The sequence below is a fragment of the Lutra lutra genome, chromosome 7 (genome assembly GCF_902655055.1).
Source record: "Lutra lutra chromosome 7, mLutLut1.2, whole genome shotgun sequence".
NCBI lineage: Eukaryota > Metazoa > Chordata > Mammalia > Carnivora > Mustelidae > Lutra > Lutra lutra.
Window position 1 is genome coordinate 31,809,427 of NC_062284.1, and position 21,891 is coordinate 31,831,317.

Below are 21,891 nucleotides of genomic sequence, written 5' to 3' on the forward strand. Positions count from 1 at the left end.
AGACTCCAAGCTAAGCTCGATGCAGGGCTTGATCTCACAACCCTGAGATCATGACCTGAGCTGAAACCAAGAGTCCTTTGCTTAACCGAATGTGCCACCCAGGCATCCCAATTTAAAACTTTCTATAAAGAAAGCACCAGGCCCAGATGATTTCATTGGTGAATTCACTGGTGAATTTCACAAAGGACAAATAATACTAATTCCCCATAATTTCTTTGGGAAAATAGAAACAGAAAGAACACTAAGTCACATTCTATAAAGCATTATCCTAATATCAAAAGCAGATAGACATTACCAGAAAGCTATAAACCAATATATCTGATGAACACAGATGGAAAAATCCTTAAGAAAATATTAGCAAATGACCAAATAAATATATGTGGGAGAACAGACAAATCTCCTGTACAGAAGAATTTAAAATACTTCATGTAGATACTCTGTCCTAAAGGAAGTGGTATGTGACTCCCCACTCTGTTAAATGTGGGCTGTGTACAGTGACTTCTTCCAAAGTGTATGGTACAGAAAAGTAAAAAAGAAGTCACTTCGCAGTGGAGACACCTGTGAAGTATCACTCTCAGCCAAGTGATTGGAGTCAACATCCACACTGGTCAGTCATGTTGAAGTGTTAGCAAGAATGTGTGATCTCATCACATGTGATGACAATGGAAATTTACCTCTTTGGGCCTCCTCCCTCAAAACAACATTCCCAGTATAATCATGAGAAAAATATCAGATAATTCTTAATAAAAGGACATTCTACAGATTATCTGACCAATGCTGCTTCAAACTGTTAAGGTCATCGAAAACAAGGTAAGTATGAGAAACTATCATAGCCAATAGGAGGTAACGAGATATGATGACTAAATATAATGTGGTATTCTTGGATAGGACTGTGGGATACAAAAAGGACATTAGATAAAACTAAGGAAATATGAATAAAGTATGAACTTCAGTTAACAAAAAAAGTATGCTTACATTATATTGTTTAATTAACTGCAAAAAAATATCATACTAATGTAAGATGTCAATAATAGGGGAAATGGCGTGGAATGTGTAAGACCCCTTTGCACTATCTTTGTAACTTTTCTATAAATCTAAAGCTATTCTAAAATTAGGGGCGCCTGGGTGGCTAGAGGCCTCTGCCTTTGGCCCAGGTCGTGATCTCAGGGTCCTGGGATTGAGCCCCGCATTGGGCTCTCCGCTTGGCAGGGAGCCTGCCTCCCCCTCTCTCTCTGCCTGCCTCTCTGCCTACTTGTGATTTCTGTCTGTCAAATAAATAAATTTTTTTAAAAGCTATTCTAAAATTAAAAGTTTGTTAAAAATATGGACAAAAGAGAAAATTGGACCCAAATAAAGATCAAATTAGTAGACTGGGAAGTAGTTTCAGGGATTTTGCCAGAGCCCTCAAGTATAGGTGACACATAAAGGACAAGTTTAAGAGGAGATAAAAGAATAAGCAGCAAGAGCAATAAATGGTCAAATATTTAACATCATAAATTTTTTCTGGAACTAAACACATAAGTGTTTTATTGTGTGTATTTATTTTTATTTTTCTTAAGTAGGCTCCACACTGAGTGTAACATGGGGCTGGAACACACGACCCTGAGATCAAGAACTGAGCTGAGCTGAAGAGTAGGATGCTTAATTGACTGAGCCACCCAGGCACCCCAAGATGGAAGTCTGTTTCAAAAGGACCATTCACTGCTGGACAGTATGAACTGGAGGTGTAGGAAGAAAATAATCTGTATCATGAAAATGCAGAATTCAAAGGATGAAAGATAGAAATCCCAAAGCTTATAGAGAATAAAACAGATGATTATTAAGAAGATTCCAAAGAGGGGCGCCTGGGTGGCTCAGTGGTTAAAGCCTCTGCCTTCGGTTCAGGTCATGATCCCAGGGTCCTGGGATCAGGCCTCACATCGGGCTCTCTGCTCAGCAGGGAGCCTGCCTCCTCCTCCTCTCTCTCTCTGCCTGCCTCTCTGCCTATTTGTGATCTGTCAAATAAATAAAAATCTTAAAAAAAAAAAAAAAGATTCCAAAGAGTATACTAAAAAGATAATGAAGCTTTATATGAGAGCTAATAATATATTTTCAGATATGGGGTCTTAAATTTACTTTTTACACATCCTTTATGAGAAATTTACTTCCATGTATACTCCAGCAAAGTAAATTAAAATAAACCCAAGAAAGTGGAAATTGTAGTCCAAAGAATGTATTTGGGGAAAGGCACAGTGTTTGAAGAAGAAGGCAGTGAAAGCATGATGAAGTATTTAATTATCTGGTGAGGGTGTAGAGATCATGGTTAACCCTAAGTGCTGCTAATAAAAATGTGGCTAAATAATTTGGTACATAAAAATTTTAAAGTAAACATTTGATAAATAGAAACCAATTAAGATGGGTTGGCAGGACTCATCAGGACATAAAAACAGTAAGTGTCAAGTGTCCACAGTCAATAAAACAAAAGGATACCAAAAGTTTGAAAATAAAAGAAATATTTATCAGGCAATGCCATTAAAAAGAAAGTAGGTATAGTAATGTCAATATCAAACAAAACATAACTGAAGATAACAAGAATTAATCGGGAAAAGTGAATGTTTCCTGCTGATAAAATAAATACCATGTTTTCTAGATTCTATGATACACTTTTTCACATTTTAAAATCTCTGAAATCAGGATGCATCTTAACTTCTTAGATTTGATGACACATGGTAATCCACAAGGAAAGTGAGTCATAATCACTAACAGCTTCTGAGTATACAGTGCAAAAGTAGTTACAAATACAAGAATTGAATAAATTTGCAATCATACCTTTCACAGAAATCGATTTTCTTTTTTTTTTTAAGATTTTATTTATTTATTTGACAGACAAAGATCACAAGTAGGCAGAGAGGCAGGCAGAGAAAGAGGGGGAGGCAGGCTCCCCACCGAGCAGGAAGCCCTATGTGGGGCTCAATCCCAGAACCCTAGGATCATGACCTGAGCCGAAGGCAGAGGCTTTAACCTACTGAACCACCCAGCGCCCCCAGAAATCTATTTTCTTAAAAATTGGCAGATTAAGCAGACAAAAATTAGGTAAGGCTCTAAAGGAGTTTATAAACACAACTAACAAGTTTGATCTAATAGACATTCACAAACTATACTATCTAGCAAACATAACACCAAAAAACGGACCATGCATTATAGCACAAAAAGAATCTCAAATTCCAAGGGACTGAGAAAGGTGGTCAAGTGCTGGCAGTAAAATAATGGGTCTGAAGAACGTAGAGATTTACAATAACTGATATGCAAGAAAGGGGCAAGAAGTAGACTAGAAAACCTAACGGGATCTGCAGGTGTCTGAGGCCCAACTGAAGCTGGTGCTTATGAATTTAGTAAGTCTTTCAGGGTCATGAGAGAGCAGAACACTCCAAACTGAAATGTCCACCAGCACAGCTGCTACACAGCTAGGAGACTGGTTAGGGGCACAATACAATGTGAACATAAACTCATAAAAATACTTTACCAAGGCTTTTTTTTTTTTTACACCGATTTACCAATACCTATTTTGAGTATCCAAATAGTTTCAAAACAATGGAATAAAAGTTGCATGTGGTCATGCCACAGACGTTAGAGCTCTTCCTCTGAGGAACTAAATCCCAAGGGAGAGAAGAACTCATCTGCTCTCAGAGGACCACACTCTAGTGGAGAGTTTGGGTGGGTGTGTGCTCTGATAAGGAGCCCTTGCAGTCAACTGCTGGTTTAAATAAATGACTTATATAAACAATTGAAGGAAGTTATAAAATAAAATGAACACAAAATACTCCTCCCATTCTTGTGTGCAGGAGAGATGTTTCAATTTTAAGGAAGTCATCTGACATTTTCCTGACATCAAAAGCACTCATTAAAATAGGTGTGCCAGATGCTAGTGACGCACCTACCACAGCAGTGAGCCCAGAAAAAGGACAGCTCTCTCTCCTTTCATCCTAAATCAAAAAGGCGTCTCCTCAATACAAGATCATAACACCCCAGAAAAAAGACAAAATGTGTAAAGATATTTTTGCTCATTACCCAGTTAGACTAATAAAAAGAGAAAACTGACTTTGTTCCAATGTATTTAATTATTTACATTAACTCTAATCATAACTAGTTTCCCAAGACATAGTTGAGAGATAAAGAGCATTAGCATTTTTTAAGATTCAGAAGCCCAAACTCTAGCAGTTTTTATTTCCTCAGATTATATAAAAAGTGATAGAATTCAAGTAGTACTTAATCCAGATCTTTTTTAAGTTTGACAAGAAACATCAACTACTTGAATTTGTAAAGGAATCTAAACTGCAGAGGAATCATAAAAATTAGAAGAAATTTGTCATCATACTAGAATCCAGCTAAAAAATCTTTCACATTGTTTTCATCATTTGAAGTCTACAATGCTCAGGTACGCACTGTAGACAAGGAAACTCAGAGAGTGATTCTGGTGGTAAACAAAGGTGGTTTTTTAAAAATATGCATACATATGAGGACAAAATTATAGTAGTTATGATGCAGTAATAGTATTTAAAATGTGAACACTATAGGAAAACATAACTCAAAATGCGTATTAAATTATACTATACTTTTTAATTTCTGGTGGTCTCTTAAGCATGCATCAAATGGGAGATAATTCTCAACATCAATAACACCATAACCCAAAATGAAAAACATACTGATCCAGCATTGAAACTACATGAAATAAAGCCTACAAGCAGCCAGATTGTCAGTGATGTCTTCTAGACCCGAATGATATTCTGCCAACTATGACATTATTGTATAATTTAATCATCTCTTAAATATAGCTACCAATTAAAAGATATTCAGACATACTATCTTCCTTCTGGTGTTTTAGCACTGCATAATAGAGTCTTTCTTTATAGCAAAATAACAGTCCCTAATTAAAATTCAAGCTTGCTCTCTGATAATGTCTAAATCCATCTTTGTGTCCAGAAAGGTCATTGACTGAATTTTTATTTAATTGCTTAAAACCAAAATTCATAATTGGGGCACTAAGTTATTACCTGGGCCTCACAAGTTCTGGCCTCAAAATTTATGATTTTTGTCAAAGATGAAATGTTAACCATTAAACAAACCATATTTTATACTTCTACCTCTCCAAAGCTCTCTAAAAACAGATCAGTCATTACGGAATAACTCAACAGTAATGGGGACAAACTTTCTTAACCTAAGTAGACTAAGATCATAACCTTCGGCTTATACAGAGAATCTCTCTGCTTATATTTAGTGTGGGACTTAAATCTCCTTTTCTCCCTTAAGTATCCAAAAAAATAGTGAATCTTGTCCTCTCTTCCTTTTAGAACATCTAACCATGTATGAGCTACTGAAGGATAAATAGTTTCTCTTTCCACTGTCAATACTCGGTTGAGGGACTTAAACATCCTATCTGATGTGGCACACGATTCTTCTAATCAGTATCACAGATTTTATATTTTCCTCTCTCAAGTCACTCAATACACCTCCAATAGACTAATCCTTGTGTACTACTTGTACACAAAGTGCTACTTGTTTCTTCATGTACCTAAAATTTGCTGGGGTAGTCTAGCTAGCAAATCCCACCCAGCCTTTTGCCCTGGTATTAAATAATCTGGTCTATATACACCTTCCAGGACATGTATTCTTGTATTGCTACTTTCTGAACACTGATAAACTCAGCTCCTTGCTATTCTTCAAATGCACTTTGAGTCTTCTTATTCATCCGAAATGTCATCCTTTTTCATCTCTGTGTAACCTGACCAATCTACAATCCTACTCATTCTTCTATGCTCAGCTCAAATACCATACCCTTGTCTGTCCCACCTAAAAGCAATCACTTCCTCCCACTCAGAATTACAGCAGCACTCGACCATTTAACACAGTTTACACAGCAGCTCTTTAGATTCATAATCCAAATCTCTACGCTGGTCCTTTTCACGTCTAATAAATTGGCAATAATTCGAACAACTGTAGAGTATACTGTCCACTGCCAGATAACTATGAGAATGACAAGAAAGCACTTTTGGTAATTATGCTGGGACAACAGACATGAACTAGGACCGTCTCAGGCACACGAAATGCACGGTCACCCTTGCAAAATGGTACACGTGACCAAACTTGTCAAATGAGGGTAGCCATAGTAGACTCAAAGGACTGCACTTGAAATTAAGAGACTGTAAATGATCTTTGTCTTGAAAACATTAAACTTGATAAAGTGGTACAGTGAATTCTGAAATTGAAAACACAGATAGTAGTCTTTTGATGCTAACTAGCGATGTGATATAAGGCAAGTCACTTAACTGAGTGTTCAGTTTAGCTGGACACTTGGATCTCTAAGATCCATTCTAACCAGACGCTAAGATTTTACATCCTCTCTCCATCTAGCGTTTATGTACTAGGGGGTCTCTGCTAGGTAACTGGGAATCTTTATTTACATGGTACACACACTCAATAAAATACTTGTTGGTTTAACAAAACAAATTTGCTTTAATATATTAATAAACTATACCTAATATGCCCTAGCACTTATATGACATGATTCAACTTCCAGGAAAGAAGTGCTATAATAGAAGATACTACATTTGAAGACAAGAAAATATTTGGAGATAGTTGCCCAATACTCTAAACAACTATTTTTTCTCCCATACCATTTTGTTTTCAAGAAATAAAAACTCAAGAAGTTTTAAACTATCCTGAACAAAGGAAAAATCACTGTGTGTACAGACCTGACTGCAATATTTCAAATTTAATTTCTTAATTTTAAATAAAAATTTAATTTTATTTGGCTTTTCAAATATTTACAATACATTGTCCTTCCCTCTCCATCCTCAGGAATTTCCAATCTCACTTCTCAGATATAAGCACGATTAACAGATTGTTGTGTAGATTTATAAAACTTTGTTAAACACACAAGCATATATACACCAACAGTAGATCCTTGAGCAACAAACACAGTTTGGAAATGCATGGTTCTCTTAATATGTGGATTTTTTTTTCAATAAATATATTAGAGATTTTTTGGAGATTGGCAACGATTTGAAAAAATTCACAGATGAACTTCCCAGCCTAGAAATACCAAAAAAATTAAGAAAAAGCTAGGTATAGGTCATGAATACATAACATATGTGTAAATACTAGCCTATTTTGTCATTAACTACCATAAAATATACACAAATTTAAAATACACAAAGTTAAAATTTATCAAAACTTATGCACATACAGACTATTCATGGTGCCATTTACAGTTGAGAGAAATGTAAGCAAATGTAAAGAGAGTATTAAATCTTAACTGTATAAAATTAACTATAGTGCATACAGTACTATTATAATGATTTTGTAGCCACCTCTGTTTGCCACTGTGGTGAGCTAAGGTGTTGCAAGTATCCACTTAAAACCTCGTGTGAAGCTAATCATCCCTGTGTGACACCAACCACATAAGCAGTTCACCTCTCCAGCAAATTGTTTACTGCAGTAATCTCATGGTTCGCATGATTAGTAAAATTTTCAGGGAGTCAAAAGTTATAGGCAGATTTTTTTTAAAGATTTTATTTACTTATTTATTTATTTGACAGAAAGAGACACAGCGAAAGAGGGAATACAAGCAGGGGAGTGGGAGAGGGAGAAGCAGGCTTCCTGCTGAGCAGGGAGCCCGAGGTGGGGCTCCATCCCAGGATCCCAGGATCATGACCTGGGCCGAAGGCACATGGTTAATGACAGCCACCCAGGTATCCCTATAGGCAGATTTTTGACTGCATCGAGGTTGATGCCCCAGCTCCTGTTCACAGGTATTGTTCAAGGATCAACTGTTTATCCTTCTGTCTTATCTATTCCACAAATGAAATCAGACTATATATACTTTTCTGCAACTTGCTTTAGTAATGTAAATTAAGTAATGTAAATATTTTTCCACATCTACTGTATTTACCTTACATCGACCTACTTTATTTCTTAACAGCTACCTAGTGTTCCACTGTATTCATGTTATTTAATCAGCCCCCTTATTAACTGCATGGACCACACTGTCTCCAGATTTATTCTAGTCTAACATAAATATCTTCAAATATTTGGTAGCTATACATGCAAGGCAAATTATTATAAATGGGGTTCTTTGATGAAAGGGTATATGAATTCTAAATTATTAAGCTGCATTTCAAAAAATTTACACCATCAAGAACACAAAAACATAAGTCTCCTCATACTCCAGTCTGATGGTAACAGAGCAGGTAAAAAAAGAAAAAAAGGTAAACCAGTGAGTACCAGCATGTTCATAAAACACTGTTCAGTAAAGTCACAGAAAAATACGATTTCATTTCTGCAAATGAAAAGGTTATACATGATGTGTGTCTACGCATGTGCGAGTATATAAAACACACACACACAGGCTTCTTCTAAGGTTCAGGTCTCAACTGACATATTCTATCAGAAAGGCCTTCTCTAAAATGAAACAAGATGGGATCGGGAGGGAGACAATCCATAAGAGACTCTTAATCTCACGAAACAAACTGAGGGTTGGCAGGGGGCATGGAGAAGGGGGGTTGGGTTATGGACATTGGGAGGGTATGTGCTACGGTGAGTGCTGTGAAGTGTGTAAACCTGGCGATTCACAGACCTGTACCCCTGGGACAAATAATACATTATATGTTAATAAAAATAATGAATTATAAAAAATAAAACAAGACCACAGGGTGCCTGGGTGGTACAGTCAAAAAAAAAAAAGAAAAAAGAAAAGGAAAGGTCTTCTTTGCCTATCCTATTTAACTCAATAATTCTTTTTTTTTTAAGATTTTATTTATTTATTTGACAGACAGAGATCACAAGTAGGCAGAGAGGCAGGCAGAGAGAGAGAGAGGAGGAAGCAGGCTCCCTGCTGAGCAGAGAGCCCGATGCAGGGCTCGATCCCACGACCTGGGATCATGACCTGAGCCGAAGGCAGAGGTCTTAACCCACTGAACCACCCAGCTGCCCCTAACTCAATAATTCTTTATCAGCCCATTCTTTTCATTTCTTTTAAGTAGACACAAAATCTACAATTACTTTATTTATTTACTTGCTCAATGTCTGCCTATGCATAAGCACTACGAGGGCTGAGACTCAGGCCCATTTCATCCCCACCACTTAGCACAATGAATATATAATCTCATAGCATATGGAATTTTATTCAACAAATATTCAATGAATGCGTGGATAATGTTTGTTAACAAGGGTTATCTCTAGAAAGATTAAGGGAAGGGTTAAAAGGTACATTTACTTTTATTTCAGTCAATTACACATTCTTATTTTTGACAATGAACATGTGTTATGTTTATTTAAAACTATTTTGTGCAAGTTTAGTTTTAAGCGAACCATTTCAGATGCCTTGCAATCTGGTCACATAAGATTTTTTTGTTTTGTTTTGCAATCCCAAATGATCTAACTGAATATTAAATGGATTACGGTTGTCTACTTGAAAAAGTTCTCAAACCTTACTTTGTGAAGTAAACTTTTTATCTTCATTTTAATTTAATGTTGACCACTAAAATTCCAGTCATTACCTTTGCCGTTGTACATTGTTTCAAATTACTATTACCTTAGAGTTATAGAGTACCTACAATTTACAAAATGTTTTACATATATAGTTGGCTCTTAAACAACACGGATTTGAACTGTGCAGGTCCACTTCCACACAAATTGTTTTTTGATAAATACAGTATAGTACTACGAGTGTATTTTCTCTCATTATTTTCTTAACAGTTTCTGTGCTCTAGCTTACTTTATTTTGAGACTATAGTCTAAAATACATATATGTATAAAATATGTGTTAGTTGATTATTTACCTTACTGGTAAAGGCTTCCAGCCAACAGTAGGTTATTACTAGTTAAGTTTTGGGGGAATCAAATTATATACAGATTTTTGATTGTGCAGGAAGGTCAGTGCTCTTAACCCCCCCAGGTCATTCAAAGGTCAACATTATTATTCTATTTGCTTCTCAGAGGTGTGCTGTGCAGAGATTACTGTTTATACTTAGAGATAAGGGAAATGATACTCAGAGAGATTAACTACCTCATCCATAGTGGGGTTGGGACATGAAGCCAATAATTCAGATCTTTAGTTTAAGGTTTGTTTCATTACACACATTGTGGCAGATAAGGCAATGTCTTTATCTTTCTGCAAACAATGTATCTATTTCAATACCTAGACAGGAAAAACATTCTGAAATTCATCTTATATTTAATGCATATATTTCTTTTTTAATTTTTTAAAAAGATTTTGTTTATTTGACAGAGAGAAAGCACTAGAGAGAGTAATCATGAGTGGGGGGCAGAGGGTAAGAGAGAAGCAGGCTCCCCACTGAGCAGGGAAACTCTTCATGTGGGGCTTGATCCCTGGATGGGATCATGACCCAAGCCGAAGGCAGATGCTTAACCAAGTGTGCCCCCAGGTTCCCCTAAAGCATATATTTCTGAAACAGCTGCATTTAATAGAATATTTGAGTGATAAAGAAATTATATAATCTAAATCCTTAATTTTACAGAAAATAAAAATCAGAGCATTTCAATACCAGAACCAATCGCTCAGCAAGTTAAGGGCAGATGAGAATTAGAACCCAGGCATTGACATTAGATGCATTTTCAATCACAGAAAGTTCCTAGCCATGGAATTCATGATTAAGAAGTCAAATTTCATCATAGCTGTCTTGAGTTAAAACTTTTCTTAAAATTATAATTACTGCTACAAAAAAGCAAAATAACTGATCAGAATTTATCCTTTGATTAAAATCAACACAAAAACTAAAATAAAATCAACACCAACTATCACACATTCTAGTATTTCAGATTTAAAATATTCCACTAAGGTCTAACGATTTCCCGCTACCTAGCCAACTTTTAATCATGCCAGGCCATTAGTCACTTATTCCAGAACTTCTATTATTCAATATTTACCTTAGCTATTATATGGAATTTTTGGGACATATTTCTGTCAAAAAAAAAAAAAAAGTAAACCTCAATATGTACCCTTATCTACCACTGCCATAATATCCTAGAAGTCATTTAATGAGTTGGTAAAATATGAATTTCCTTTACTAAAAACAAGTTCATGTTACTCCCTTTTCACCAGCCCATCTTCCCTTACTGGAAATAAAAAACTGCCAAATATCAGACTTGATGTGAATAGAAAAAAACTCTAGTGTTTTTAAATTTAAATCTTACAAGATAATTCTGGAATCTATTTTTAAATTCAGAGTGATAGGAGGAAAGGCTAAAAAAAGGTTAATGGACAAAACACATTTTACTTAATTCTTACTACTCTCAACTGCAGTAATTTAGAATGCCAATACTTAAAAAAATCATTCCGTAGACAATTATAAGAGAAAGTATTTTACCACAAAGTGACAGATACTATTACTTAAACTGGCAGCAAATAAAAATACTGTTTTTGTTAAGTATTTTTAAAACTACAAGATCTTTAAAATCAAGAGCTGCTATTTCTAGAAATGCATAAAAGTAAATATTAGAAATAGCATTTTTAATATTTTAAGGAAGTTGTGTTTGACACTGAAATCCTAGAAACAGTACAATAACAATTACGGGAGGGATTGAAGGGTGAGGGAAATCGGGAGATGCTGGTCAAAGGGTATAAACTTACACTTCAAAGAACTAAGGTCTGAGGATGGAATGTGACTCTAGCAAACAATACTGTACCGTGTAAGTAAAAGTTGTAGGAGAGTTCAACTCGCCATGTTAACATAACAATAACAAGTTGCTGATTATGTGAGGTAAAGAATGTGTTAACTAACCTTACTGTGCTAAACATTTTATAATATGTACACCTTAAATTTACCAATGTTAAGTGTTCTTTGTATCTCAATAAAGCTGGAGGAATAAAGAGAAAGTACATTTGAAACATACTCATACTCAAATTCTACTTCCCAATTAGAAATTTTGCTTCCTAGTGTTGTTGCTTATATAAGACACTAAAAACAGTGTTTTATTTAACTATAATTACAAAATTTCATTTTATATTCAAAGGTAATAATTAACTTAAAAACTATGCCATCCAAATTATATCATGGGCCAACTGTGGGTGCTCCAAAGTACTTTTTTACAACCAAGTACTAGTCAGCAGGCTGATGGCCAGTTTTATAGCCAATACCCACTAGAAATCAGAAAATTCCCTCTAAAAATAAGACTTGGCCTCAAAGATGCTAAAATACTTTCAATATTATTGTTAAACCAGATGCATGAAGGTAAACACCATCACAAGAGATTGCTTTCCACTTTTTAAGATTTTATTTATTTGAGAAAGAGAGAGACACACACATGAGCAGGGGCAGGAATAAAGGGGGGAGGGAGAAGTACAATCAGTCTCCACACTGAGCACAGAACCCAACGGTGGGGAGGCACACCTGGGTGGCTCAGTCAGTAAAGTGTCTGCCTTCATCTCAGGGTCCTGGAATCAAGCCCCATATCAGGTCTCTGCTCAGTTCAGTGGGGAGCCTGCTTCTCCTTCTCCCTCTGCCTATTTGTGCTCTCTCTCTGTCAAATAAATAAATAAAATCTTAAAAAAAAAAAAAAAAAGGACTCAACTCGGGGCTCACTCTCACAACCCTGAGCTCATGATCTGAGCTGAAACCAAGAGTTGGAGGCTTAACTGACTGAGCCACCCAGGTGTCCCTCTTTCCACTTTCAATAATTTACTGCATGGTGTTTCCAGTACTTAAGTGTCTCTCAGATGTCAGCCACAAAGATGAGCTAGCAAACTCTCTGCGGTCCGTAGTTCTGTTAACAACTCCTCCTTGGACTCAGTCACCACAGCACATTTCCTAGTTATTCACACACCAAGTCTCACTTTCTCCTGTTATCCTTATATTTGTCATTCTCCTGGCCCCTCTTCTGCCTTTTTCCACCTAACCCCCCTTTTTTGCCCATTTAAAAACTTTTACTTGGAAAAGACTTCCGATGACCAGAAATAACTTAGAATCACAAATTATCAGGGCTGAAAGATTCCTATCATTTATGCCAGCATCTGGCAAGCTCCTTCTGCAAAGGGCTGGAGCAAATATTTCAGGCTTGGTGGGTCATATGATCTCTGTCTAAATACTCATCTCTGCCATTGTAGTGTGAAAACAACTACAGATCAGACATAGACAATCAGTAAACAAGTGTGGCTGTGTCTCAATAAAACTTTACCATTAATAAAGGTAAATAAATAAATATATTATATAGTATATATAAATATGTACTGTAGTATATATTTAATATAAATATACTATTTATATGTATTACATGTTATATTACATGTAATACATTACATATAAATTATATATTACATACAGTATTTAATGTATCTATTATATACATATTAATATATGTATTATATATAATATATATGTGTGTATGTGTGTATATATATGTGTATCTATATACATATATATATAGAGAGAGGCCACTATTTGCCAACCTCTATTTTATCCATCCTCCTTTGAATATCTCTACATCAGTGTTTCCCAAATTGTGCTCCTTAAGATTTTAATGGGTCTACTTAAAAAAAGACAAGTTCCATGGTCAAACAGATCTGGGGAAGCTATACACACACATTCTATTTTACTCTTGGAGATTCACAATGGTAGTGAATGCAAAGGGAAAGGGGCTCAAAGTAGGCCAGGTTTCCATCCTTCCTCCCTCAGGCTGCTCACGCCTCTCAAACTTGTCCCACCAAATCAGGGGTAGCAGTGAGTTCTCCTGGAAACTGCTCTGTTTACTTCCTGTAATACAACCCAACTCTTACAAAGGGAAGTGTTTGTAAGTCTTCCATCTATGATGCTTTTGGGAAGAAGTCCTCAAATTTATGTTTGGTGTATTTTCTAAATTAAGGCACTGAAAGGTAGCTTTAGTATTAAGTTATGAAAAAACCTTTACCGATTATAAAAGGAATATATGATTATTTTAGAAAATTGAAAAAACATTAGTATGCAAAGAGAACCACTGTTAGCATTTTGGTATGGGAATGTCTTAATGTGCGTATATAATTTTTTAAACTAAATTCAGATTATCTGTATATATAGCTTTGTATTTTACTTCTCTACTTGACATTACACCCTGAAAATCTGATACCATTAAAGAGTGTTCAAAGAAGTAACTTTTTAATGGCCAAATTTTAATGGCCAAATAACTTTTCCATCACAATGTTATACTATAATTATTTAACTATTTCCTCTATTTGGGGACAAGTAAGTCCTTTCCTATTCTTTCTCTATTTACCCCTTCTTCTTTTTAAATTACAAATGCTGATATCAACAGTCAGTCCAAATTTTGATTTTTTTCCTTAGAAAAAAATCCCAAAAGGTTAATAGATTGAGTAATTTTTAACATATAATTGTCAAAATGGTTTTAGTAAATGATGTAATAATTTATATTTTCACTGAGTGACAGAAAGGCACAACCCCACACCCTAACGACCCATTACAAAGTAATGTTCATAAAAAGATAAAATCTTCATTAAGGCAAAAATGACATCTCACTGCCTTAATCTTGTATCTCTGATTGTGAAATGGAACATTTAGAAATTATCTTTGCTTGTTGTGACCTGTATCCTTATGTTATTTTATCATATCCATTTGTGTGCACACTTATATATTCAGAATATTAAATTTTTCCCTACCTTGTCTCCTCTTTAATTTAGCTAAGGTATTTATCATACTCCATTTACAGAAGAATTAAATTTTTATACCCTAAAATACTAATTTTCCATGTGTATTCTCTCTTACTTCTTTCATATGTAAAAGTGGCAATACTCTTCTACCATCTTTCAACATTTTTATGAATTCAATTAAAAATTTAAGTCTTTATTTTGACACCTTGGTAATACATAATTTAATTTTTTTTAAGATTTTATTTTTATTTATTTGATAGACAGAGATCACAAGTAGGCAGAGAGGCAGGCAGAGAGAGAAGAGGAAGCAGGCTCCATGCTGAGCAGAGAGCCCAATGCGAGGGTTGATCCCAGGACCCTGGGATCATGACCTGAGCCACCCAAGTGTCCCCATAATTTAATTCTTTACAAATTATCAATTTTCCACATATCATGTAATGCAGGAATCTTTCAGTCCACACGGATTTGTGATTCTACTTTTTCACACATTCAAATATTATAAAGTACTATTTCTGCTATATAAGTTTCTTTTCCCAGATTCTTACAGGCCACCATATTTTTTCGATATGCATAAGAATGGGATTAAACAGAAGATTTTTTTAAATCAGCAGGACAGAGGAGGTTCTATTAGAAATAATTTAAATACCTGGAAATGGTAAGAAGGAAAAAACAATAAGGGAATAAACACTATCTTTAAGTAGATAAAATAAGAAGTTGAGATGTAAGTCCATAGAAAACTATGATGATTGAAGGCAGAAACAAGAATGAATTTTTTTGACCATTAAGGAAAATAATACATGGCAAAAAATTTATCCAAAGATTATAGCAATGGTATCCATGCAGATCTTCAAGACAGTATGCAGGGATGAATTCTAGCTAAGACAATCATATGAGGCGAGAAATAAGACTAGATAATATATGATCCCTTTTAACTCCATTTACAAAAGAGAGGTTAAGGAGTTTTAATTTACAATTGTGTAAAAGACTACCACATAAAATTGAGGACAGGATATTTTCTACATACAAGAAAATAAGATATTTAGCTGCCTTAATTTGTAGCAAGAGTTTGGTTAAAACTCTTAAAATCTATCAAAATCAAAGTCTGTTGTTTTCTTCTTCAACCTCTTTCCTGACCTTCTGACATGAACTGCCCTCTGATTCTAGATGTTTTTATCTAGCTTTTTATCATAACCTAAACCGAGCACATCTTAAACTGATGCTTTATGTCCTGAGCAAACCAGCTCTATTATCTTCTTTTTAAAACTTATGGGCATAGTGGCGCCTGGGTGGCTCAGTAGGTTAGGCCGCTGCCTTCGGCTCAGGTCATGATCCCAGGTCCTGGGTTCGAGCCCTGCATCGGGCTTTCTGCTCAGCAGGGAGCCTGCTTCCTCCTCTCTCTCTGCCTGCCTCTCTGCCTACTTGTGATTTCTCTCTGTCAAATAAATAAATAAAATCTTAAAAAAAAAAAAAAAACTTATGGGCATAAAGTTGTTCTAATATTCACTTATATTAAAGTCTATAGGATCTGTAATGAAATCCTCCCTTTCATTCTTGATTTTGGTAGTTTTTTGTTTTTCTTTATCAGTGTGGTTAAACATATTCCAATTAAATTGATCTTTTCAAAAGACCTACTCTTGGTTTCATTTATGTTTTCCATTTCATTTATTTCTCGTCATTTTCTTCTTCTGAATGCTCTGGATTTAATTTGCTCTTTTTTATCTAGCTTTTATAAGCTTCCTTCAAGGAAAGGAACCTGGGGGGGTGCAGTTGGTTAAGCACCCAACTGTTCGTTTTGGTTAAGGTCATGATCTCAGGGTCCATGCTCAGCACAGAGTCTGCTTGGGATTCTTGCTCCCTCTCACTCTGTTCTTGCCACTCATGTGCACTCTCTCTCCCTGCCTCGGATAAATAAATCTATAAATAAATAAATAAATAAATAAAAGTTTCCTTCAAAACACTACTTTTAACTGCATTCTACAAATTTTAGTAAGTTGTATTTCCATTTTTATTCAATTCAAAATAGCTTCTAATTTCCTGTGACTTGTTTCTTTGACTTATGCATTATTCAGAAGGTTGTTTAATTCCCAAATATTTGAGGCTTTTCCAATATCTTTTACTGAGTTTTAGTTTAATGCCACTGAAGTCAAAGAATATACTTTGGATGATTTAAGTGCTATTAAATATCTGAGACTTAAGGCCTAAATGATTTACATTTAATGCAATAAAAGATATAGATTCAAATCTACTATCTTGTTAGTTGTTTTTTATTTGTTCCATTTATTCTTTGTCCTTTTTTCTTTTCCTTACTTCTTTTAGATTAATTCTTAATTACTAATTAGCTAAATCTATTCACTCATTAGCTAAATCTTTCTGTGCTTTTTAGTAGGTCTCCTAAGTTTTATGATATGCATTTTTAAATGATCACAGTCTACTTCATATAATATGATCTGTGATATAATGATCTTACAAGTTTTATTTTCAACTCAACTGTAATTTTTTTGTTTTTAAAAAAATTTTTTGTTAAAATAATGTTGTACTATATGCTGGCAAACTGAACATAATAAAAAAAGTTTTTGTTAAAAACTTCAGTTTTGGGACACCTGAGTGGCTCAGTTGGTTAAGCAGCTGCCTTCCACTCAGGTCATGATCCCAGTGTCCTGGGATCGAGTCCCATATCGGGCTCCTTGTTCTGTGGGGAGCCTGCTTCTCCCTCTGCCTGCCACTCTGTCTGCCTGTGCTCGCTCTCTCTCTCTCTCTCTGACAAATAAATGAATAAAATCTTAAAAAAAAAAAAAACTTCAGTTTTGTCATATATTTTAATTTTATATGTTATAAGTGAATTTTCTACTTTATATATATATTTCTATATTTATACTGAGAAACACACTGATAGTTTATATTTTTATATTATATTTATGTTATAAACTATTTTCAATTCTATAGTAATTTTTTGTTAAAAAGTTTTCGTTAAAAACTTCACTGTTTTATCATATATTTTAATTTTCATATGCTGTAAGCTATTTTTTCTTAGATCAGAGATCAGCAAATAAGGACATGCCCCCTCTTTTCTGCAAATAAAGTTTTCCAGGAAGTCAAGGTATTTTGATTTATATGGCTGATCTGACAGTACAAGGGCAGAGTTGAGTAGCTAAAATATATACTGTCTAGCCCTTTGCTGAAAAGGCTGGTGCTCTCCTGTTTAGATAGTAAATTATCTCTTAAAGTGATGAAAATAAGAAAAACTTTTACGTTTACTTTTTTGTTTTTAAACCATTCTGGCCTGTTTGTTTCTTTGTGAAGACCTGCAAGTTTCTGTCAGCTATCACACTACTTCTGCCTAAAGAAATTTACATTTGTTGCAGCACAGGTCTGCTGACAATGAATTTTCTCAGCTCTTGTTCTGAAAAGTTCTCTATTTCACGTTCATTTCTGAAAGATATTTTTGTTGGTTATATTATTTGGGTTGACTTTTTTTTTCTTCCTTTTAGGACTTTAGAAGTACTGCTCCATTGTCTTCTGGCTTACACCATTTCTGATAAAATATCTGCCATAATTTTTATTTTTGCTTTTCTCAATTTATCTGTTTTCCTCTCCGCTTTCAACCATTTCTGGATACCTCTACCACACAGGGATCTATATTCTTGACCTCTCCCCAGCCATAAAAGCTTTTGTCTGTTACTTGGTGATAGGGCAAGTAGGATCTTCAGTTGTCCCTGTCCAGCCTCAATATTAGATAGACCCTGTGTACCAGAGGATTCTTCCCTCCAGAAACAGAAAGGTCTGCTTCTAATCCACTCCCAGAAACTTATGAAATAAGGCTTTCTGTCCTCCCTCACTGGTTTGAGGCTTAAAGGAGTCTGAATAAATGAGATGGGCTTTGCACCTATCTCCCAGGTGCCATAAATTACCTCTTTCACCTCTTAACCACCAAAATGACTTCTCAAGTTTCTGCCTTGCCACCAGTTTTCACAGTGAGTATTCTGTGGACTTCCTGGGAAATGCATTTGCAAGCATGTATGAATTTCCCTTTCATCTGGGGCCCGCCGGTACTCCAAACTAGTTCATACTGAGTCTTTAACAATCAGTTAAAACGTTAGTTGATTTCTTCTTACCAACTTTTAGGTCAGCCATTTCTTTCTCTCATGATCTGCCAAAGGTCAAATTAATGACCCATTCTCTGGGGCAATGAGGCGTGCAAGTCTTTCGAATTTATGTTACTTGGCTGCTTTGCAATCTGAGCTCTCTGATGGGCTCAGAGAAATTAGGGTTTTGCAGATCATCCAGCTTGTCATTGTAGGTAAGAGTGGGATGTTCTGTGCTCACTCTTCACATGAGTAGAAGCCCCCTTCCCCTTCAATTCACATCCCTTTTCTGTTTTGGAAAGGCATTACCACTCTTCTAGTCAACCAGAGAAAACCTGTCAAGTTTCCCTGACTTCTCTGTAACAGTCTTTAATATTCAATCAGTCGATAAAGTCTGGATTAGATAAATCACTAATATCTTATCAGAATCCTTTCTATTTTTCTAGTATAATTATTTATCTCACAATGGTTCTTGTAACAATATTCCTTCAACTAGCTGCCTCCTCCAGTCTGCCTTCTTTTGTTTGTGTGTGTGTGTGTGTGCAATAATTTTATTTTTATTTTTTTGGCTTTTTATTAATTCCAGTTAGTGTTAGACTGGTTTCAGATGGACTTTTTTTTTTTTTTTTTACAAGATTTTATATTTATTTGAGAGTGAGGGTTAGCACAAGCAGGGTGGGGGGGCAGAGGGAGAGAGGGAATCTCAAGCAGGCTCCCAAGGAACCTGATGTGGGGGTTGCTCTCACAACCCTGAGATCATGACCTGAGTTGAAACTAAGAGTTGGAAACTTAACTAACTGAGCCACCCACGTGCCTGGTCAAATGAACAACTTCTAATTAAACCTGCCTTTATCATCAGACTGCCTTACTACAGTATTGTATTTGACTCTTTACAATCAAGGCCCTGATCACTTTGATCCCATTCAGCCTTCACAGGCTAACTTCCTAAATAGTGTTCTATTTCCATACTGACCCAAACCCTTTTTTTAACACCTGGAAATCTTATCCTTCAAGGTCTGTTACAAAAGGGATTACACTTTCTATGAAAAAACTGCCCTGATCACACAAAGAGAATTCCTCTCTCCCAAACTGTATGCTGCCTTATTTGTATTATAAGAATAAAACTTATTATGGACTGGGTATTAAGTTGTACACATCTCTTACATCCTTTACAATATTATAAACTCCAGAAAGACAGAGATCAGAGCTTATAAATTGTTATATTCCCTTTTAGCTTTCCCACATAAGTATTTATCTTGCAAATTAAAACAGCAAAATTAGTAAAATGACTGTTATAATCTACACATTCTTAATTCATCCCTGACAAAGTTACTAAAAACTTCTGCCAACCCCAAAATGTCTATTTTTGAAATGTCTCAAAAAGGAAAAAAAAACACATACTGCAATTATAATTATGCTATCCAAATATTTTCAGATGAAAATCCAATTAGGATTAGTTTAGAGATCTCCTTGCATAGTCAACCATTTATAATATTAGAGTTAAATCTATAATGGTAATCCCAAACACACATACACTGAAATTCCTTTATTTAGTTCCATGTAAATCACCCCAAGAGATCTACAAATTTTACCAAGGAAAATCCTAAATCCTTATCCTAAAAATCCTAAAAAAAAAAAAAAGGAACAATCCTATCTACTGTAGTGCCTGATTTGGCAATCATATTCAGGCATTTGCCAAGAAGGAAAAGTGACAAGCTTCTATAAATTTTTTTCAATAAACAGGGAAAGGTATAATCATAAACCTAAGAAGAAAAAAGAAAAGTTCTAGTATTTTGTTCCTTTTTATATACATTTTCAAGAAAGAGCTTATAAAAATCTTGTATGTTATTTTAGTGGAAAGCCAGAGTAGGCACTATCTGCACCAATGAGCTTCTGCAGCTAAGCTACAGAGCCGGGGCCAAACTGGAACCTGAACTTTATTTGACTCAGACACCAGACTTCATGTCTAAAGCATGATTTTTTCATGTATTCTTGAGAACTGCACAAAATGAAAAGTATTCTTCTTGTTAAAACAAATAAAAAATACATCTAACAGGCATCCTTATCAATGGGACACAGACTATCCACCAATTCAACTTCTAGTAATTTAATATGAGAAAATAATCATAAAAAGAAGTTCAGCATAACACCGCTCATAACAGTAAAACATAGGAAACAATTTAAATGTTAAGCAATAGGGAATCACTTACATAAAACAAAGTGCAAAGATACTGTTCAGTGATGGAAAAGTTGATACAGATCTATGTATTTACTGACATGAGATGTTCACAGCACGTTGTTCCAAGAAAATGCCTCATCAAACCACACACACATCAGTGCATGTTCTTATGTAGTACTCTTAGGAACCAGGGTTTGGAGCATGTGCCATCATCAACTTACTGCCCCTCAATTCCAAATCCATCCCTTATTGTCTGCTCTGCAGAAATGAAGATGGGCCCTTTATCTATCTTTTCTTTGCAGAGGACATATGTTTTAAATTTTATCAGCTAGAGAGAAGCTTCTCCCAACACCCAACCATCTGGTGGTTTTGCAGCCAAATGCCTTCAAGGAGACACCTCCTTGTGACTGGTTGTTCATACCAGACCCTGGGTTTTGAGCAGGTTTCCAACAGCATAGCCACATCTCTGTTGTCCAGTAAAACATGGCCACACCCTCTCCAACACAGTCTGGATTTCAGTCCTGAGGAGCTTAATGCTCTCTCTCTCAGACCTACAGCTTGTGACTTCTCTCTACATCTGCCATTCTTTTATTTTTTTTTTATATTTTATTTATCTATTAGACACAGAGAGAGATCACAAGAGGGTAGAGAGGCAGGCAGAGAGAGAGAGGGAAGCAGGACCCCTGCTGAGCAGAGAGCCCGATGCGGGGCTTGAATCCAGGACCTGAGATCATGACCCAAGCTGAAGGCAGAGGCCCAACTCACTTAGCCACCCAGGCGCCCCTATATCTGCCATTCTTATGTTCACTAAAGTTGTCTCTACTTCTTGCCAGCCAACCCCTTGTTACTCTAATCCTGTTACAGTTAATAGTTTTTTATATACAAGATTATCTGTTCAAATTATTGTGTGATTTCCCCAGAATGGACTCTGACTGATAAAGGCTATGGCCTTCCCCACCTTTTTTATTTTTCAATGTTGTCTGAATTCATAATAAGCA

The 21,891-nt window shown here is 35.5% G+C and overlaps 1 protein-coding gene across 8 annotated transcripts in view; it reads right to left on the reverse strand.

Moving 5' to 3' along the window:
- NEO1 (neogenin 1) overlaps positions 1–21,891 on the reverse strand; it is a 246,573-nt gene that overhangs the window by 93,168 nt on the left and 131,514 nt on the right. The gene's annotated exons all lie outside the window — the stretch shown is intronic.